Genomic DNA, 17,433 nt, shown 5'->3' on the forward strand with positions numbered 1-17,433 from the left:
AAGGTTTAAGGTTAAGCTGATATAACTGTAACATTCATCAGGTCATCAGGTAAGATGGTAGTAATCCTGGACTATTAGTTGTATTAGCATATGTAACCTGGCCTATAATTTCTAATGCTAAACTGAATGGTAGGAATAGCTGTTCTTCTATAACTCTCAAGTTTAAGCTTGTATATGCTCTTTATGATGATTAGATGGATGTCATAAAAATTCTTTAGCAGAAACCTGTGGTCAATTAGTATATTCATATAAAATTGTTATAGAGATTATTTTATCTGTCACAGACACTTATCAATATCATTCATTTATTCACTTCTTTAAGTAATGGTGAACTACTATCCAGTTTGGACAGATTATATAATGCTAGTACAACTAATAGGCCAAAATTGCAACCATTTTACCTGGTGGATTTTATTATTACATTATATGAAATTTAAATCTTGGTGATCAGAAGTAAATATGTATAGGAGCTACTAAATATTTTTATTAACATTTATTATCTAAGAAGCTTTCATTTTAAAATCATTTGGTGGATTAAAAATGGTTTTGTAATTCTGGTTTATCTCCAAAGACTGTTAATTGTGGCCAAATAAAACATATCTAGTAAAGCTATTTGTATTAAAAAGTTTGCTTTTGATTCTTTTGATAGGACATCAAAGCTCTTACCTTTTGACCATATTTTAATTTTTTTTGAATCGAGTCGATATATACTAATTTAGCGACCTATTTAATGCACCAAATTCAGTAGATGGTCCATGATACAAATAGATATTAGTCATGTTAACACTATCTACAACTCTTGTTAGGTTGATAGTGAGGATTTTACTCAAGCTACCTTTCATAAAGAAATTGTGGATGGTATTTGTGAAAAATGTGTATAGTTAGTCATGAAAACAAAATAAATATATAGCACTACCATGCCCATCAGTCTGCTTGTGGCTGTAAGTCTTATTTCAGACATTACCCTCTTATCAACAAAGGTGAAAATGCATGCATAAAATGAATGAATAATATTCTAAATGTGGCAGCGATTTTAACAAACAACATCCTTAAAATAAACTACAATGTTATATCGATACATTTTCATGAGAATAGACATAATGACTGGAGGACGTTAGTCACTCAGAGAATTTGCTATAGTCAGTTAATATGGGGCAGAGCTAGCCACTGGCCATGCCATTAAGTAATTCAGAGAATCTCCATAGGCAAATTTATTTACACAATATCTGTACTCAGTCATGGAAGTCAGAAATGAAAACAGATTCCACATAATGGTTCAACTGTTTCATTTTTAATGGTTATTATTGACTTATAGACAAGGCTCAACCTGCTAGGTAAATAAACAATTTGTTTGTTTTGGGAGTGTAAACAAGAAATAATTTATTCATTTCTTAATTCCTTTTTTGCTTTAGCATATTAGGTTGTATTTGTTTTCTGACATATGTAATCTTAATCGAAACTCTTCTAAACTCCAATTTTCTTCAGAATCTTCAGCATTTTCTTTTATTCTTTTGAATAACTTCAGTGTGAAGTATCTGCAATTTCTAAAAGCAAGGTAGATTTCTTTCATTTTTTTAAAAAAAATAAGCCAACTCATATTTGGAACAATATCTGTTATCTGTTACAAAAGTATGTATATATAGTGTGTGTGTATATATATTTAAAATATAAGTAAATGAATGACTAAATAAAAAGATGGGTAAGTAAACTAAAATACACATCTTTTTCTGAGGGGGGTTAAAATTCAAGTTCACTAAAGCAATAATGCAAGTTTTCCTTTAGTTAACAAACTAACTTTAATAACAATTTAAAAGGAACAGATATTAAAATAGTATTTAAAGCAGAATTACCTGAATGAATATATAATCAATGCATCTATTTTAACAATACACAGATCATAATAAAATAAATCAACTGCATTTCTTCATAGTCACATCTCATATACAAAACTATGATAAAACCAGAATAATGTAATTCCAAAAAAATACATAATTTGAGTATGATAAATTCTGTCATTAGAAGCACTGTTTACAAACTTGGCCTCTGTAAGAATATAATTCTGATAAAATCTCTTAAATTAAATTTCTAACCAAAAGTCAACATATAATTGTTTTGTGGCCAAAGCCCAACTTTAAACTCTTTTAGAGACAGAATTTGACAAAATATATTGTGGGCATCTATGTCTCCTTTGCTGTATTTTAAATGAGGTTTGTATATGAGCTAAGCCATAGATTTGGTTTTTATTCTCCAGTAAGAGAGAATAAAAGGGTGCTTTGGATTGAAGCTCTCTGTGTATATTTCCCTTTTCATTTAGATCCATAAAGAAATAAAATTGGATTAAAATGGCTAAAAATTCTTTGAGCAATTCCCACAAATGCCAATAATTATAGATTTGGGTTTCTTTGGTTCTCATGGCTCTAATCTTCTGTAGCTTATTACAAGGAACAACACAGCATCAGATACTTTCCACATGACACACATGTAACATCCTCACAAAACAGACCATAGGCCAAGATTCTGGTTCAAATTCAACTATGTTTCAGTGATGCAGTAGGAACCATAGGAAATGTGAGCACTGTCAAATACTGCACTGTTATACTACTGAGATGAACTGCACCATTAAGAGGCCAACCTTTACGGCTTCCATTTTCATATCACCTACAATTCTAAAGTAGGCCATTGAGTCAATATTTATTGAATGTGTATTTTATTTTTTTAATGTTTAAAATTTTAAATATTTATTTATTTAGCAAGACAACCCTTGGTTCATCTTACAGATTTCAAGGACTTTGTCAGTTTACAATCCCTTATTTTTTAAGCCTACAGCACCTGCTCTTCCTAGGTGATCTCCCATCTAAAATACTAACCAGGCCCTACCCTGCTTAGCTTCCAAGATCAGATGGGATCAGGCTTGTTCAGAGTGGCATGGTTGTAGACTTGAATGTGTATTTTAATGCTAGGCTACAAAGGTTTTTGGTTATTTTTGTTGGTGATGGTATTTTTAACAAAAGCATAGCACAAACTACCTGGCTTACGATTTCAGCAAAGTTGTTTGTCAGAGATTCAAATAAGATCCTGTGAAGAGACTTATTAATCTGGGGCTGAGTCTCTCGTCATTTATAAGATTGAAGAAGAAAAGGACCTTTTCTTTCTCTGTGTTTAATTATGCATTAGAAATATATTTTATCTCTAATCCTCATGTGAATACAAAGTGACATCGGATACTATCATTTAAAATAAACAATTCAAAAGCTTAAAATCTTTCTAGGCTGGTATCAAAATGAAAGAAATAGTGTTTATGAGCTTGGGGTCACCTATTGCAAATTAAAGTTTAAAGATGAGGATTTAACTCTTTCATTTATTTGCTTAACACATGCTTTCTAGGCACTTCTAACAACAGGACAAAGTCTTGAATAAACAGTTAGTTAATGGAATCTTTGGCATAACCATAAATGCCTATATTTCAGCCAGGTGCTGTTTTAGGCAAGAAAAATATATATTAACCCATTTCCCATTTAGGAAAAAAAAGTGCAGCTCACAGCCATGGTTAATTTAATTTTACATAAGCACACTCTTTGAGGCTGAAGCAAATCTGCCTGGGTTTTAATGTGAAAATGAAGTATAAAGCCTGTTCTTGGAGTTTTTTCTAAATAGAACTCTTCTCTAATCCTAATGTAACAGAAATGTATATGTAAATCAGATTCATCAAATGAATCTTTGGCTAACAACTGTTTGAAAATGATGTTAACATCACACATAAGGGCACTAAGCTTTCTAGGATTTGATATTTTCCTCAGTTGAGAATTCCTATATTTTGTAAATGGAAAATCCACTACTAAAAACGGAATGATGCCATCCGTTTCCAAAGACTATTGAATTACTAGAGTGATGTGAAAATCATAAAGTGAGGTATTTCATGGCAAGCTTTGTAGATAGACTAAGACTGCAATGCGCAGTTATCTTGGGGTAAACGCCGCAGCAGCTGTTGTGCCCAGATTCGGAACCCCACGAGCCGCGAAGGAAACAACTGCCAATGCAATCACACAAGGGAGTTTGTTAGCGAGCTAGCTTGGACCCAACTTCATACACAGCCAAAGCAGTATGCAGGAGAAGGGCCCCTTCCTTAATCTTACAGATATATTTAAAGGGAAAAACTGCAAGCTGGAGTGACAGGTCTTGGCGTTGCAAGATTGGTAAATCAAATTTGACCTTTACAGACATTGGTGAGCAGGTAGCCGCAGGGGGAGGTCTAACTAGCAAACAAGAGAAGGGCAGGGCCATTCTTACAGGTTGACTTGGGGCGGGGGGGTGGCTACTTTCTATAGCGTCCCCATAGTGGTGGTTACACATGCATTCACACAGTAATTTCCAGGAATGGCTAAAATGGAGGCCCGTCACGAAATGGAGTTACTTTGGTTCTTCAGCAGCAAATACCACTGGTGAGTATTCTCGGGGTAAATGGGAAATAGGTTAAAAAGTTCCCCCAATCATTGCCATTGTCAACATATCCATGTATTATTTTAATATATATATATATATATATATTTATATCTTACTTCGGTCTAGTGCTAATTTTGGAAAACTGTACTGTGCTGACTATAGCAGAAACTGCACTCTCAACTCGAGTTATCGGAGTCTCCAGAAACTGACTGTACTGCACGATGATGTTATAATCTGTTAGGATTTCTGCCTTGTGAAAGGTATCAGCTGGATACATGACATTCTGCAAGTGTATGTCCTAATTGGTTTTCTTGGCCACATGTTCTCAGAATTTTCTTTTTCAAAATGAAATTTGTTTAACTTTTAGTTCTATCTAATATCAAGTTTGTTTGTTTCAATATGTTCAAACTAAATTTTTGTAATGCTACTCTTAGACACAGAGCACATCATTTCATGTCTGAACTGTGATTAAATCTACTTTTCCACACCCTTTGGAAAATTACATCCAAAAGCAAAGACCTCATCCCATTCCCTCCCAGTGAACATCAGCAGCAGCGCCACTTACTAAGTTCAGTCTTGATCTAGTTTCTAAGAAGGAAAAGGCATAAACAGTTCATGGTAAAAGTCTCTTTCCTAATATTGCAAATTTCTATTCAAGCTCATTTTATTCCATGTTGTAAAACAAAATCTCTGAGTATCAAAATACTTCTTTCCTTTAAAAAAGATTACTCTATTTCTTAATATACTGGCTTTAAGTTTTCTGTAGAGTTTTCTAAAATACAATTTTCTATATTTTTCTTAACTCTTAAATTTTTTACTTTAAAACTTCAGAGTTCAAAACCTATCACTTAAGAACTATCCTGATTTAATCTGCTTAAATGGAGTCTAGTCTACTTGCTTCAATTTATGTTGCCTTCTAGTCACAATAGCTTACAATGGAATTAGAATTCCTCCACACCTCATAGGTGCCCTTGAGAGCTGAGTCAACTTACTTTCTATTTTAAAGAACATTTTAAAGCATGTACTTAATTTGGAAGAAAGATGGCTAACTAAATCCTACCAATTGATTGGAAGAAAAATAAAACAGTAAAAGAGGTAATTTTTTGTTCAAATAGGTTAACACAATGAAAAACTATAAGCTTTTCTTAAGAAATATTAACATTTTATAGTCATTGAACCAATTTGCATAGAGTTAATGGGTCAAAAGCAAATATATATTTTTAATGAATAATTTATTTCTTACCAAACCACATTTGGTATTCATTTGGATGTTAAACCACTTCCAAAACAGTTTATTGGAAATATCTTAATAATATAGACAGACAATTCATCAGTGGAGAAAGACATAACTAAATAACTAAGATAAAATCTTAGAACAACAAAAATCTTCTCAAAAATGCATAGAGGGATCAATGTATGGGAATCACTGATTAAAACTAGAAGAAAAACATTTTATTTAATTCAAATAAGCATAACTAAATAATTTATCTGATTATCAAAAGAAACATTAAAATAAACAAGTTTAAAACAGCATGAAGATTTTGAAGTCTTTGTCTGAAAGATTTTCTCCATGCATTATAATAGAACACTTTCCCAGCGCTTGTTAGATAGAATATTCATTCCATAAAATGCTTACAGATATGATGCTAAAACAAATTCAAATCAAGTAACTTCAGCAAAAATCACTTTTTAAAACACAAACTACCAAATTTCTTTATTAAACAGTTTATTAGGTTTAATTATTTTAGGGCTGTCAGAACATTTAATATCTTATATACCTTGAGAATCTGAGGCAACATTGCTATTTTAGGAGTGTCCCATGGACAGAGGTCCAAAGATCAGATTAAAAAAAAAAAATCAACATGACAGATGTTTAATATGAAAAAGTCACTTTAAAAACTGAAAACCATAACTAAAATAACTTCATTCTTATATAAGAAAGGAAAAGGAATTAGAGAAGTAGTCAGTCCCTTTCAGTACAGAGATGTTTTTACTAATTTATAATAAATTGATTTTACTTTCTTTTAAACACAATTAATCTGAAAACTATTCTGTCTCTGGAAAATTTAGAATTAATACAATGAACTCTACAGCAAATAACATTGCTGAACTCACTTTCTTTCTTAAAATCTGTGTCAGACACTGAAATTACTATCCATTCACTCCTTTATGCAGTCATAATCCTTATTTTGTTGGGGCACTAATGTGGCCAGTCAAAATCTTATTTTCCCTGGTTCATTCACAGATATATATTGCTATTCGACCCAGACCTGGCCGATGAGACACAAGTGGAAAACTTATGGGAATTCCAAAGAAGCTTTTGCTTTCCTGATGAAAAGAGATAGACAAGACTCATACAACTGCTTGCCCTTTCTTCCTGCAGTGACAGTAGCTGTGATGTCTGGAGCTCCAGCAGCCATTTTATAACCACACAGTGGCAAACATGAAGCAATAGCCTAGAAAATCAAAGCGATGTTGAATCCGACATTGTTGGACTGTTGAACTGAAGCCAATAGCCACAAAACTCCAGATCTTACTCAGGGTTTGTGTTACATATAGTTTTGTTATTAAATATCTTTATTTCCTCTCCCTCTCTAGATTTTCCCTAGAAAAAATGTATATCTAATTTGCAATGATTCTTTCATGCCTGTATTTTCAAGGTACTACTAGACATTTCTATCAACATATTTCATAAGATCTTAAACTGGATATAAAAACAGATTTGCTGTCTTCACCCCTCAAAATGAAAAACAAAATGTCTGTATTTTTCTGTTGAGTTAATTGTACCATCATTTACCCAACTTCTCAAATGAGAAACCCTGGAGTCATCCTGACTGCCACTGCCCCTGTAATTCATACATCCTTTCACTCACTAAGTCCTGCTGCTTTGATCAAACTAATGACTCTTAGGTGTTTGCCCTACTATTCCTTCTGTTATTATTTAAATCCTTTGGTTGATCATCAAAACTTCAAATTTGACTTCCTGTTTCCAGTTCCCTCTTTTTATCTATATATTGTGTTCTGTCACAATGATTTTTCTAAAACTTGGATATAATCCCTTCATTCTCCTCCTTGAAAACTTTTAGATCTCTGTACCTATAGGATAAAGTCCAAATTGCTATGTATGGCATACAAATTGTCATGATCTGCGATTGTCTTTCTGTTCTACTACATCTTTAACTAACACCAGATTAAATGACATGACGGCTGGGTGACATTCTGCTGTCTTTTTTTACTTGAAGTTTATTATGCAAGTTATATATATATATATATATATATATATATATATATATATATATATGTATATATATGAATTCAAATAAATAGAGTCAAATTCAAAAGATATTCCTAAACTTTAATTCCTCTTAACATTCCATTTCATAGAAATAATATCGATCAAATGCTGAATGTGAATTCCACCAAGTTATCTTACCTCCTGATTCCTATGTCTCTGTTTCTTCTGCCAAGAATTGTTTTCCCCTTTTGTGTGGTGAACTCATCTACATCCAATGGTTTAAGCTCTAATATCAACTCTTCAAGAGATTATTTCCTCAATTATGTGAAACTGTAGAGAAAATATATTCTCTAAGCTTAGGGTATTCTAGGCAAAGAAAATTGGTACCTTGGTTAAAAGATATGTCTTGAAAATTAAGTTGTTATTGAATAGATAGCAATCCTCAGAGATATATAGAGATTTATCTCCCCAGGGCTATGTGCTTCTGTTTCAAGGAGGAATGAAACCCAGGAGCCAACCACTGACATTATAAATTCAAGATTACATTATATTGTAAAATATTTGTGAGATAAAGTTTTTTGTCTTCTCTCAAGAGAAGAGGGAGGCAGCTGTAGAGCAGGTCCTACATAAACTTCAACATTCATAATTTTGGAGTATCTCTATGATGGTATAAACCCTTTTACACACACAGGCATAACCAACTTGCTCTCATCTCTTTGACTCAATGGGAAATTGGGGTTTAAGGAAATAGTCTGTTTTGAATCCTGAAACTTCATATATGCTTTAAAAATAATATAAATAAATAAATATAGATATTAGAAATTTATCAAACTGAGCAAATTAAGGCTTCCTACTTTGTTCTCCCATGGGTACTTCTTCATTTCTCTAACAATGAACTTACCATATTGGTTTATCTATTTAAAAAAAAAAATTGTTGTCCTTTAAATGTTACTTATAAGATAGTAAAAGCTGTCATTTATTTATCTTTGACTCCCAAGTTACTTGCTTGTTTCTTACTACATTGGAAATAATAAATAATTGAACAATAAAAAGATACAAATTACAATATTCAAGTGCAATTTAATTCCTTAGAAATATTCTACAATGCTTCTAAACAAGAACAAAGTTGGCATTATATATCTTTATAGCCTATCATTTTTCCCATAGAAAATCAAAGTTTATATTGAATTTATATTAAATCTACTTGTAACTGAAGATTATATTGAATTTATTAGAAATTTTCTTTATAAAATTCAGAAAAAAAGGAATCCATCAACCATGTGATATTCTTTAGTACTGAGCTAAAATGGAGTATTAGGGAGCTAGAGGAGAGTCAAGATAAACCGAAAGAGACAGAGAAATTCCTACCCCACTTTAAAAGTCAAAATAGGATGATATTTTTACTTTTCAATTTTGGGTAGCAGAAATAGAAAGATTGCACCTTTTAGACAAAGTAAAGGCTCACATGATCACTGGAACAAAGTAATTATAAACAATATAAGAATATAACAAGTATTCCTTCATATTGTTTATTTTTCCATATTCAAGTGAAAATTTCTATTTTATTTTTACGCAGAATGAAATCAAGTAGAAATAAGAGTAGAATCATTTTTTCATTCTATCTTGAGGTGGTTTTTGTGATACTTGAAATCAAATGCCAGTCATGACAAAATAATTAAATATAAATATTATTATTACTTTTATAGATTCTTACAAAAATTTAACATATTTTCACATCTGTAATGAGAAAATAGAGTGGATTAAGAAAGTATGTCAATGAAATCCCATCCCATCCCCCTTCTTTTTTAATAACTGGACTCTCCCAGGGAGAATGAGTCATTGACTTTAACACAGAGATTATCAGCAAATTTGTGCTGCTCACCCACCATCCTAATCATTATTGTCAGTAAGTCAATTTGAGATCACAGGTCACAGCTTTAAATTCAAGTATAGCAAAGGGAATTTAATCAATAAATGTATGCACACAGAAAAAAAAAAGATGCTGCAAGCAAAGCTATTTTAGTAATGCATTTATTTAAACTGGCTTAAAATTATTCTGGAAATATGTTTAAGTAAAGGTAATATTTGGGTCAAATGCATTTTAAATTAACCCGGAGTTTAATATAAGAAAATCTTTTATAACTCATCATTAGCAGGCCTAAATATTTTTGCATTTTAATTTCTGCTTCAATGATTCTATTGAAACTATTTCCTTTAAAGTCACCAATAATCCCTTAATTGCCAAATACAACTGCCTTTAAAAAAATTTTTTCATCTTCTTTGACATCGTTGCATCATTTGATGTTCTCATGTTCCTTTCATTATTCAATTTATACTCGGTCATGAAATAAAATAAATTTTAGATATGCATTCCCTCTAGATGTTCCTCACTGTGTGTACTAATTTTGTCCTTTTAGAATCTTTTTAGCAATAAATGGAAGCATAAACTATGTAGAGTTCATGAAAAGTTAAGTAGCAATTGTATTACTCAGTCATTTTGGATGTCCCCTTTTTAAATATGAACAATTGTAGAGGATTGATTACAGAACTAAAAGGGAAACTCCCACAGAGTTAATGGGTTAATAGGATTGACAAACTATACCTATGGCCCAAATCCAGTCTACTGCCTTTTTTCTATAACTAAAGTTTTATTTGAACACTGCCTTGCCCATTCATCTACAAGTTGTTTATGGCTGCTTTTATGTTACAAGGGCAAAACTGAGCAATTGCCATAAAGGCCAATGTCATGGAAAGCCTAAAATGGTACTATCTACCTTGATGCAGAAAAAGTTGACAGACCCCTAGGTTAGAGAATTAATTAAATGACCTGAGAAGGGGACCATCATTTTTTTTTTTTTTATACAAAGAAGAGGTATCACTATTGTAAAGCTTTATGCTAAGATCGTAGGATGGTGTGGAAATAATTGTAGTCATAAGATTTTTCTAGAGGTGCCTATTTAGATACGAGTTTAATTTTTGGCATCTTTCTTCAAGACTAAATGTGTGGACCCAGCATAACTGGTCACCTACAAGAATTCTAGAAGACCTCATACCACCTCGTCCACTATTCCAGCACACAGGTGCGCACAGAGCTTCCTCTGGGGAAGGTGCATTATCCCTAAGACTCAATCAAGAATGTAGCAGAAAGAAAGGAATGAACAGTAATGTATGATGCCTTCTCCTATAACTAGTGTATCCCAATAAAGTAGTCTCTGTTTGAGAGTCTGTATGTTATGAGTAGAATCGACCTACTTTATGCCAAGAAGGAAGGATGCTGGAAACTTTGCCAAACTAAAATTTCTGCAAGCCTTGTTGCTCTTAATTTCTTCTTGGATTCCATCAGACCTCTATTATCCTTATAATAACCAATTCTCCCACCCAACAATTATTTGGGCTTGTCTAAGTGGTTTTGTCTCCCTTATAACTATTTGACTTAAATGAACTTCCACTGACACTAAGGAAACTGAAGAATCATGGCAAACTTTTGCATGGTCCATTTTACATGAAAGTATATCAGAAAAAAGTTAAAGAACCCAAATAAAAGTTTAGAATATTCATATTTGTCTTAGTCAGACCAGGTAACAAACAATAGACATTTATTTCTCACAGTTCTAGAGGTCAGGAAGTACAAGATCAAGGGGCCAAAAATTAGATTCTTGGTGAGGGCCCTCCTAGTGACTTGTCGTCAGTTGCCCTTTTGCTATGTCCTCACGTAAGTTTTCCTTATTGAATGTGTAGGAGAAAGCAAGATCACTAGGTTCCTTTTCTTATAAGGGCACTAATCCTATCATGAGGGCCACACCTTCATGATCTAACCTAAACCTAATTACCTCCTAAAGAGACCACCTACAGATACCATCACATTAGAGATCAGGACATCAACATATAAATTTGGGGCAGGAGGATGTAAACATTCAGCCTATAACAACATTCATGTAAAAACTTTGATTCAATATCTATCATCAGAAATATTTAGATTTATATAAGTTAAATCATTGATGTTATTCAACAAAATAATGTTTTTACATGAAATTTCTATGGCCCAGAAGTAATATCACATTAGAGATTTTTCGAGGGCTTGATTTCATGTTGAATGTTTAGTTTCATGTTCATGTATACATAATTGTAATATGCTTCTAAAAACATGTTTTTAAAAATTGAAGTACATTAATTGTTTGATATTTTTTAGACAATATAAACCCAAATATTCTATATCTGTAGCAGACTGGTAAAAATAGAATTTTTAAAATAATCCAATTTAATAATTCACTTCACTCTATGGGACTATATTCTCCTTATTCCTGTGTATATATTTGAAGACTGTTCTTCAATAATTGATATTCAAACTTATAAAAAATAAGTTGGAGCAGTCAAATATATATTTCAGTTGTATATTTAACTAGCTTATGACCATGGGCACTACTCAGAACCCACAAGAAAGAGGCTTACTCAGCTATCGACTGAAATAAGATTATTTCAAAGGTCCTTTCAAGCTATACTATTTCATGATTGATAGAAGACTTTCCTCAATGATCTGACCCTCAAACTTACTGTTTTCTGAAGCTTGTTATATAATTTCTTAGTTGACATCATTAGCAAAATAGAAATAAGTTACCACACTCTAGTCAATCTTCTCACAGCAATTCAAATCACTGCCCTCTAAAAATTCCTATATTTTGAGCCTCTAATTTAATAAAAAGATAAAGTTTTACTAGGTTCCAATATGTAATATTTCAAGTGGTATTCTATGCACAGCAGTCATTGCTGTGCATCATTCCAAAATGCACAGATTTGAGTTACCATTGGTTAATTTAAAACTTCAGTCCCCCAACCACATGGTTCAAATTTTAGTTCTTATGGTGTATTAACTATGAGTAAATTCATAAACTGTAAATTGTGCCACTAGTTCTTTAGCCTACAATTCACTACATAAACAAAAGTTGTGCATCATGATCAATGACTATTTATGTCACTTCTTCAAAGTCTGTCAGATTGATCCCTGTGCATTTGTTATTTAGTTCATACACAGCAAGTTTGTAATTGTGTTGCCTTGTATTCTAGTGATAACTTCATGTATCATTTACAAAAATGAATAATTTATAAAGAAATCTGGTCAACAAAAATCACTCCATAGCTGTCAGGATTGCTATTATCAAGAAAACAAAAGACAATAGATATTGACAAGGATATGTAGAGATTGGAACCCCTGCACACTATTGGCGGGAGTACAAAATGGTGCACACAATCATAAAAACAGCATGGAGTTTCCTCAAAAAGGTAAAAAATAAAACTATCATATGATACAGCAATACCACCTTTTGATATTTATCCATGAGAATCAAAATTAGGGTCTCAAAGAGATATTAGCAATCTCATGTTCATTGGGTTCATGTTCACAGTAGCCAAAAGATAGAAACAACTTAAACGTTCATTGCAAGATGAATGGATAAAAAAATGTGGTATATACATAACATGACATATTATTTAACCTTAAAAAAATAAAGGAAATTTTGCAATATGCAACAACATGTATGAATCTTGAGGACATTGTGCTAAATGTAACAGGCTACTCACAGAAAGACAAATACTAAATGATCTACTTATGTAAGATATCTAAAATAGTCTAATTTATAGAAGCAGAGAATACAATGGTGGTTGTCAGGGGCTAGGGAGAAGGGAAATGAAGAATCGTTGTGCAATAAGTATAAAGTTATAGTTATACAAGATTACTACATTCTAGAAAAGTGCTATACAATAATTTACAATAAAGTACTGTACACTAAAAATGTGCTGAGAATAGATATATTTAGTTTTTTTTTTTACTACAATAAAATAAAATTTAAAAGTCAAAGTGCAGTAACAAGTTTGAAAGTGATGATGCTAGAAGTGAAATTTAAATCGAACATTAATGGAAGTTGTAGAAGCAATAGTGTTAACATCGACATTGCCTCTCTCCAAGAGACGCTAGCTATGCAGCCAGAGGTACTTAGTGAAGGCAAACTTGTTGACATTAATGAGGAAAGTGGTTGTAAAGAAAATGATGAAGGTGTCCCAGAGGAAGTGATGCTGGCAAAATATTCCACGTTAAAGGAAATTTCACAGATATTTCATTACACTGAAAGCACAGATAATAAATTGTTGGAAGCTAGTCCAAACTTAGAAAGAAGTATGTTAATTTACAAAGGCAAAAGAAAAATGTTTGTTCCATAGCATAACATATAACAAGAAAAAAGCAAGAACTGTTTATACTACTCTATCAGCTTTTTATAAAGAAATAAAACACTTTAATTCTCAATGTTTATGATATTTAAAATAACAGTGAACTAAACAAATATTAGTTTTATTATGTTTTAAATTCCCTTGTTCATTTATAAAAAACGGTAAGGGAATTTTTAATGTTTTAATTAAAAATATTAAGTGTCATGAAACAATCATAATTTTTCCAATTGGTTATTAAGATTTCTATACAATTTCAGTTTGGTCATTTTTAGTCCTGCATTCCATTGAAAAGTGAGGATTGCCTATGTTAGTTTCAGTAAATTTTACTGAATATATGCTGTAGGAATTTTCAACACAAATACTAATAATATTCCATTATATATTATTTGGAGGGTAGAAAGGATTGAAGAGAACTTCTGCCTACAGTTGATCTATTGGATGATTTTCATATGATGTTAAAGTTCTCCGTGCTCTTTTAACTGCATAAGAGGTTATCTCTTTGAGAGGCATAATAAAGTTTAAAAGTAAAAGAGCAGGCAAAGAGCTCTAAGAGATCGAATAAGCTAATTATTGTTTTTGTAGCAGTTCTTTTTAAAGTTCATGGTTCAAATGACTAGAATTCTAGTATCTGAACCTTCCTCTCACCTTCAGTACTCTAGCTTTTTTTGGACTCTAATTTTCTCAACCCCTTCCTCGCAAGTCTCATATTCTCTTTCTCTTTCTCTTTCTCCCCTCATTCCTTCCCTTGACTCTTTTCCACTGAGAATAGCTCCACATCTTTAGTATTACTTTGATTTAACATGTATTGTGTTTTTAAAGAAAACTGTAATTCAATATATTTCATCATAATACTTTACACTTCTGTTCAGTATATTTACTAATTTCTAATTTTCTCTCTCCCTCTCTTCCTCCCTCACTCTAGACACACACACACACACACACACACACACACACACACACACACCCCAAAATAAATAACATCTTGGAATAAGTATTTTTCCTTGTACATGACCCTCGGTTTATATTTTCTCCTATGTTTTCACGGTGCTAGAATTATGTGCCTTAAATTAAACTCATTCCACAGTATTAACTCTCCAATACTTAACAATTCTCTTATACACAGGTTAGAAAGATCTTAATTGCCTACATCAATTTGGGTTCAATTCATCACAATTTCCAAGTCCTGCACACATAATTAGCTTCTGGGAAGATGCACAATATTAACTCTCTAAAACAATTCACTTTGTATTTGGGCAATTATTTATCTAATTTGTTAATTGAAAAGATAAAGAAATGTAAAATTTAAACATTAAAACACTAAACATTGAAAAGCTAACTATAAATTCCATTTAAATATATAAAATGTTATAATATGTGGTCCTATATTCTAGGAAAAAAAATATACCATTTGTTTGCTAGGGCAATTTTAAGGGGGAGGAACACCTTGCATGATAAATTGATAATATATGTAGAAATTAGCCCAGAAAAATTTGCATTTCATACTCTGGTCTATATTACTTGGAGCCTATTTTTGTTTGAGAAATGAGGAAATAAACTTTAATGGTATTTAAAATCTCTTCAATTCTTAATATATATTTGTTCTCTGAACAACTACTTTAATTAATCATGAAAATTATCTCCCTCCCCCATCTCCTACACACTACCTTAAGTACTGATTATTTTGATAGCATACCTCAAATCAAATCTAAACCAAAACTCTAAAGCAAAATACTTCTAGTTCATTTCTCCCTTTTAATATATCTTATAAAAGAAACTTCTTTTAATCTAATGGTCTTCTTTAGGTTGTATTCTATTAGAGAAAATTAGACCAAAATTGATCTGGGTAGTTAAATTTATCATTACCCACAGAAAATGGACAATGAAATGTGATTAGGCTACATGTGCCCATCATTGCCTTTTTCAGGAGCATGCCTTGAATAGAAAAGCCAGGATTCAATGAATCAATAACAGTAAAAGCAAAATTGGAGGGCAGTCAAATCAACTTAATTCCTCTCTTCTGATCAAGTGGCATCCAATCACCTAAAGCACAATACTAATAATCAAATTAGATTGTTTTTGACTCCTTTTACTCAGAGTCAATACACACATTCGACTGTAACATTTTATATACTCAACTTTGAAAAGCCACTAACATACCGATGTATACTAGAAATAAATGCTTGTTGTATTCTCAGGATGAGGCAGAGGACAAAATTGCTTTTGATTATGCTCTTAAACTAAATGGAACAATTTAAGTAATAGGTTGCATTTATCCATTCAACAAATATCTTAAACCTAGAGAACTTTGCAGGCGTTGGCATATTAATGTGGTTTATCCCTTTAGATGACATTTCTTTTACAAAAATCAGGTATTTTTTACTTTGCTGCTATGTAAGACCTAAATAACATTCGTTCAATCAGATCACACTCTTTGCCACCTGGCATCTAGGTGTCTTTTTTATGGATTCCCTTAGCAATTTATAACACAACCCTTATTATACTGTACAATAATTTCCTGTGTATAACAATTGAGAGGAATCGTGACTCAGTATTCTTTCAAATGTAAATGTCCAGAACAATTTATTGAGTGAATAAATGACTATAAAAAGATTATGTTATGGATATGGCTCAGACTGTCTCTGTAAAGATAAGACTGGCATTTGAGAAAAAAGTTATTTTTAAAGTCTTTCTTAAGGGAAGAATTTTTTTCTTCGCAAGTATTATAGGAGCTATAACCAATGATCTGACTGAGATTTCACTACATCACATTATTCAAAAACAACACTTCATTCAAGAAGTTGGTCAAAAATGCCCTTGAAGAAGCAGTTTCCAATGCGAATTCTAGGGAGAGACGGGTGTCTTAGTAAATAAGGCACTGCTGTCTTCACGTTGTCAAAATGAGCTAGCTCATCAAGATTGTTGGAGCCCAGCCTGCCTTCAGAGTTTTCCTGGCAGTAAGAGGGGAAACAAAATGGCGCAGAGTTAAAAATTTTTCTTTCCTAACAAAGACACTTATGCTTGTAAATATCTGGACAGCTTTTCAGCTGGAGGTATGCATGAAGTTTAAACAAAATAAAGGATGCCTGTGGTCAAATATTCAAGGTGAGGGAAGAAAAGAAAAGAGAAAGAGGTGAGTTAAATAAAATGTCTGAGAAGACATCTTTCTACATTTGGATAATTTAAAATGAGATAATAAAGTGACAACACTATCAAATAGAGTCATAAGTGCAAATTAAGCCAGGAAAAAAACATGAAAGAAGATAAGGAGAGAAAAGACAAAAGTAAAATGACAAAAAAAAAAAAAAGAAAGAAAACAAGGAGGGAAATGAAAGTTGTGGGGAATGAATAGACTATAAACTAACAATATTGAGAAGGGGAGAAGACATTACTGTGTCCTTATCCCAAAAATAGTTTCTCGTTGAAGCATTTACAAACCACCCAGCTTTAGAATCAAGAAGTGCCTGAGGCCCATTATCCTTTTGCTTTTATTCCTTCCAATATTCTTACAAAACATGATTCACTCTAAGGAAACATGAGGC

At 32.1% G+C, this 17,433-nt stretch overlaps 1 protein-coding gene and 1 pseudogene across 25 annotated transcripts in view; both read right to left on the reverse strand.

Moving 5' to 3' along the window:
• ROBO2 (roundabout guidance receptor 2) overlaps positions 1-17,433 on the reverse strand; it is a 1,504,157-nt gene that overhangs the window by 825,024 nt on the left and 661,700 nt on the right. The gene's annotated exons all lie outside the window — the stretch shown is intronic.
• Positions 2,818-2,937, reverse strand: LOC118601807 (annotated as a pseudogene).

This window comes from Rousettus aegyptiacus, unplaced genomic scaffold, assembly GCF_014176215.1.
Source record: "Rousettus aegyptiacus isolate mRouAeg1 unplaced genomic scaffold, mRouAeg1.p scaffold_m13_p_4, whole genome shotgun sequence".
NCBI classification, from domain to species: domain Eukaryota; kingdom Metazoa; phylum Chordata; class Mammalia; order Chiroptera; family Pteropodidae; genus Rousettus; species Rousettus aegyptiacus.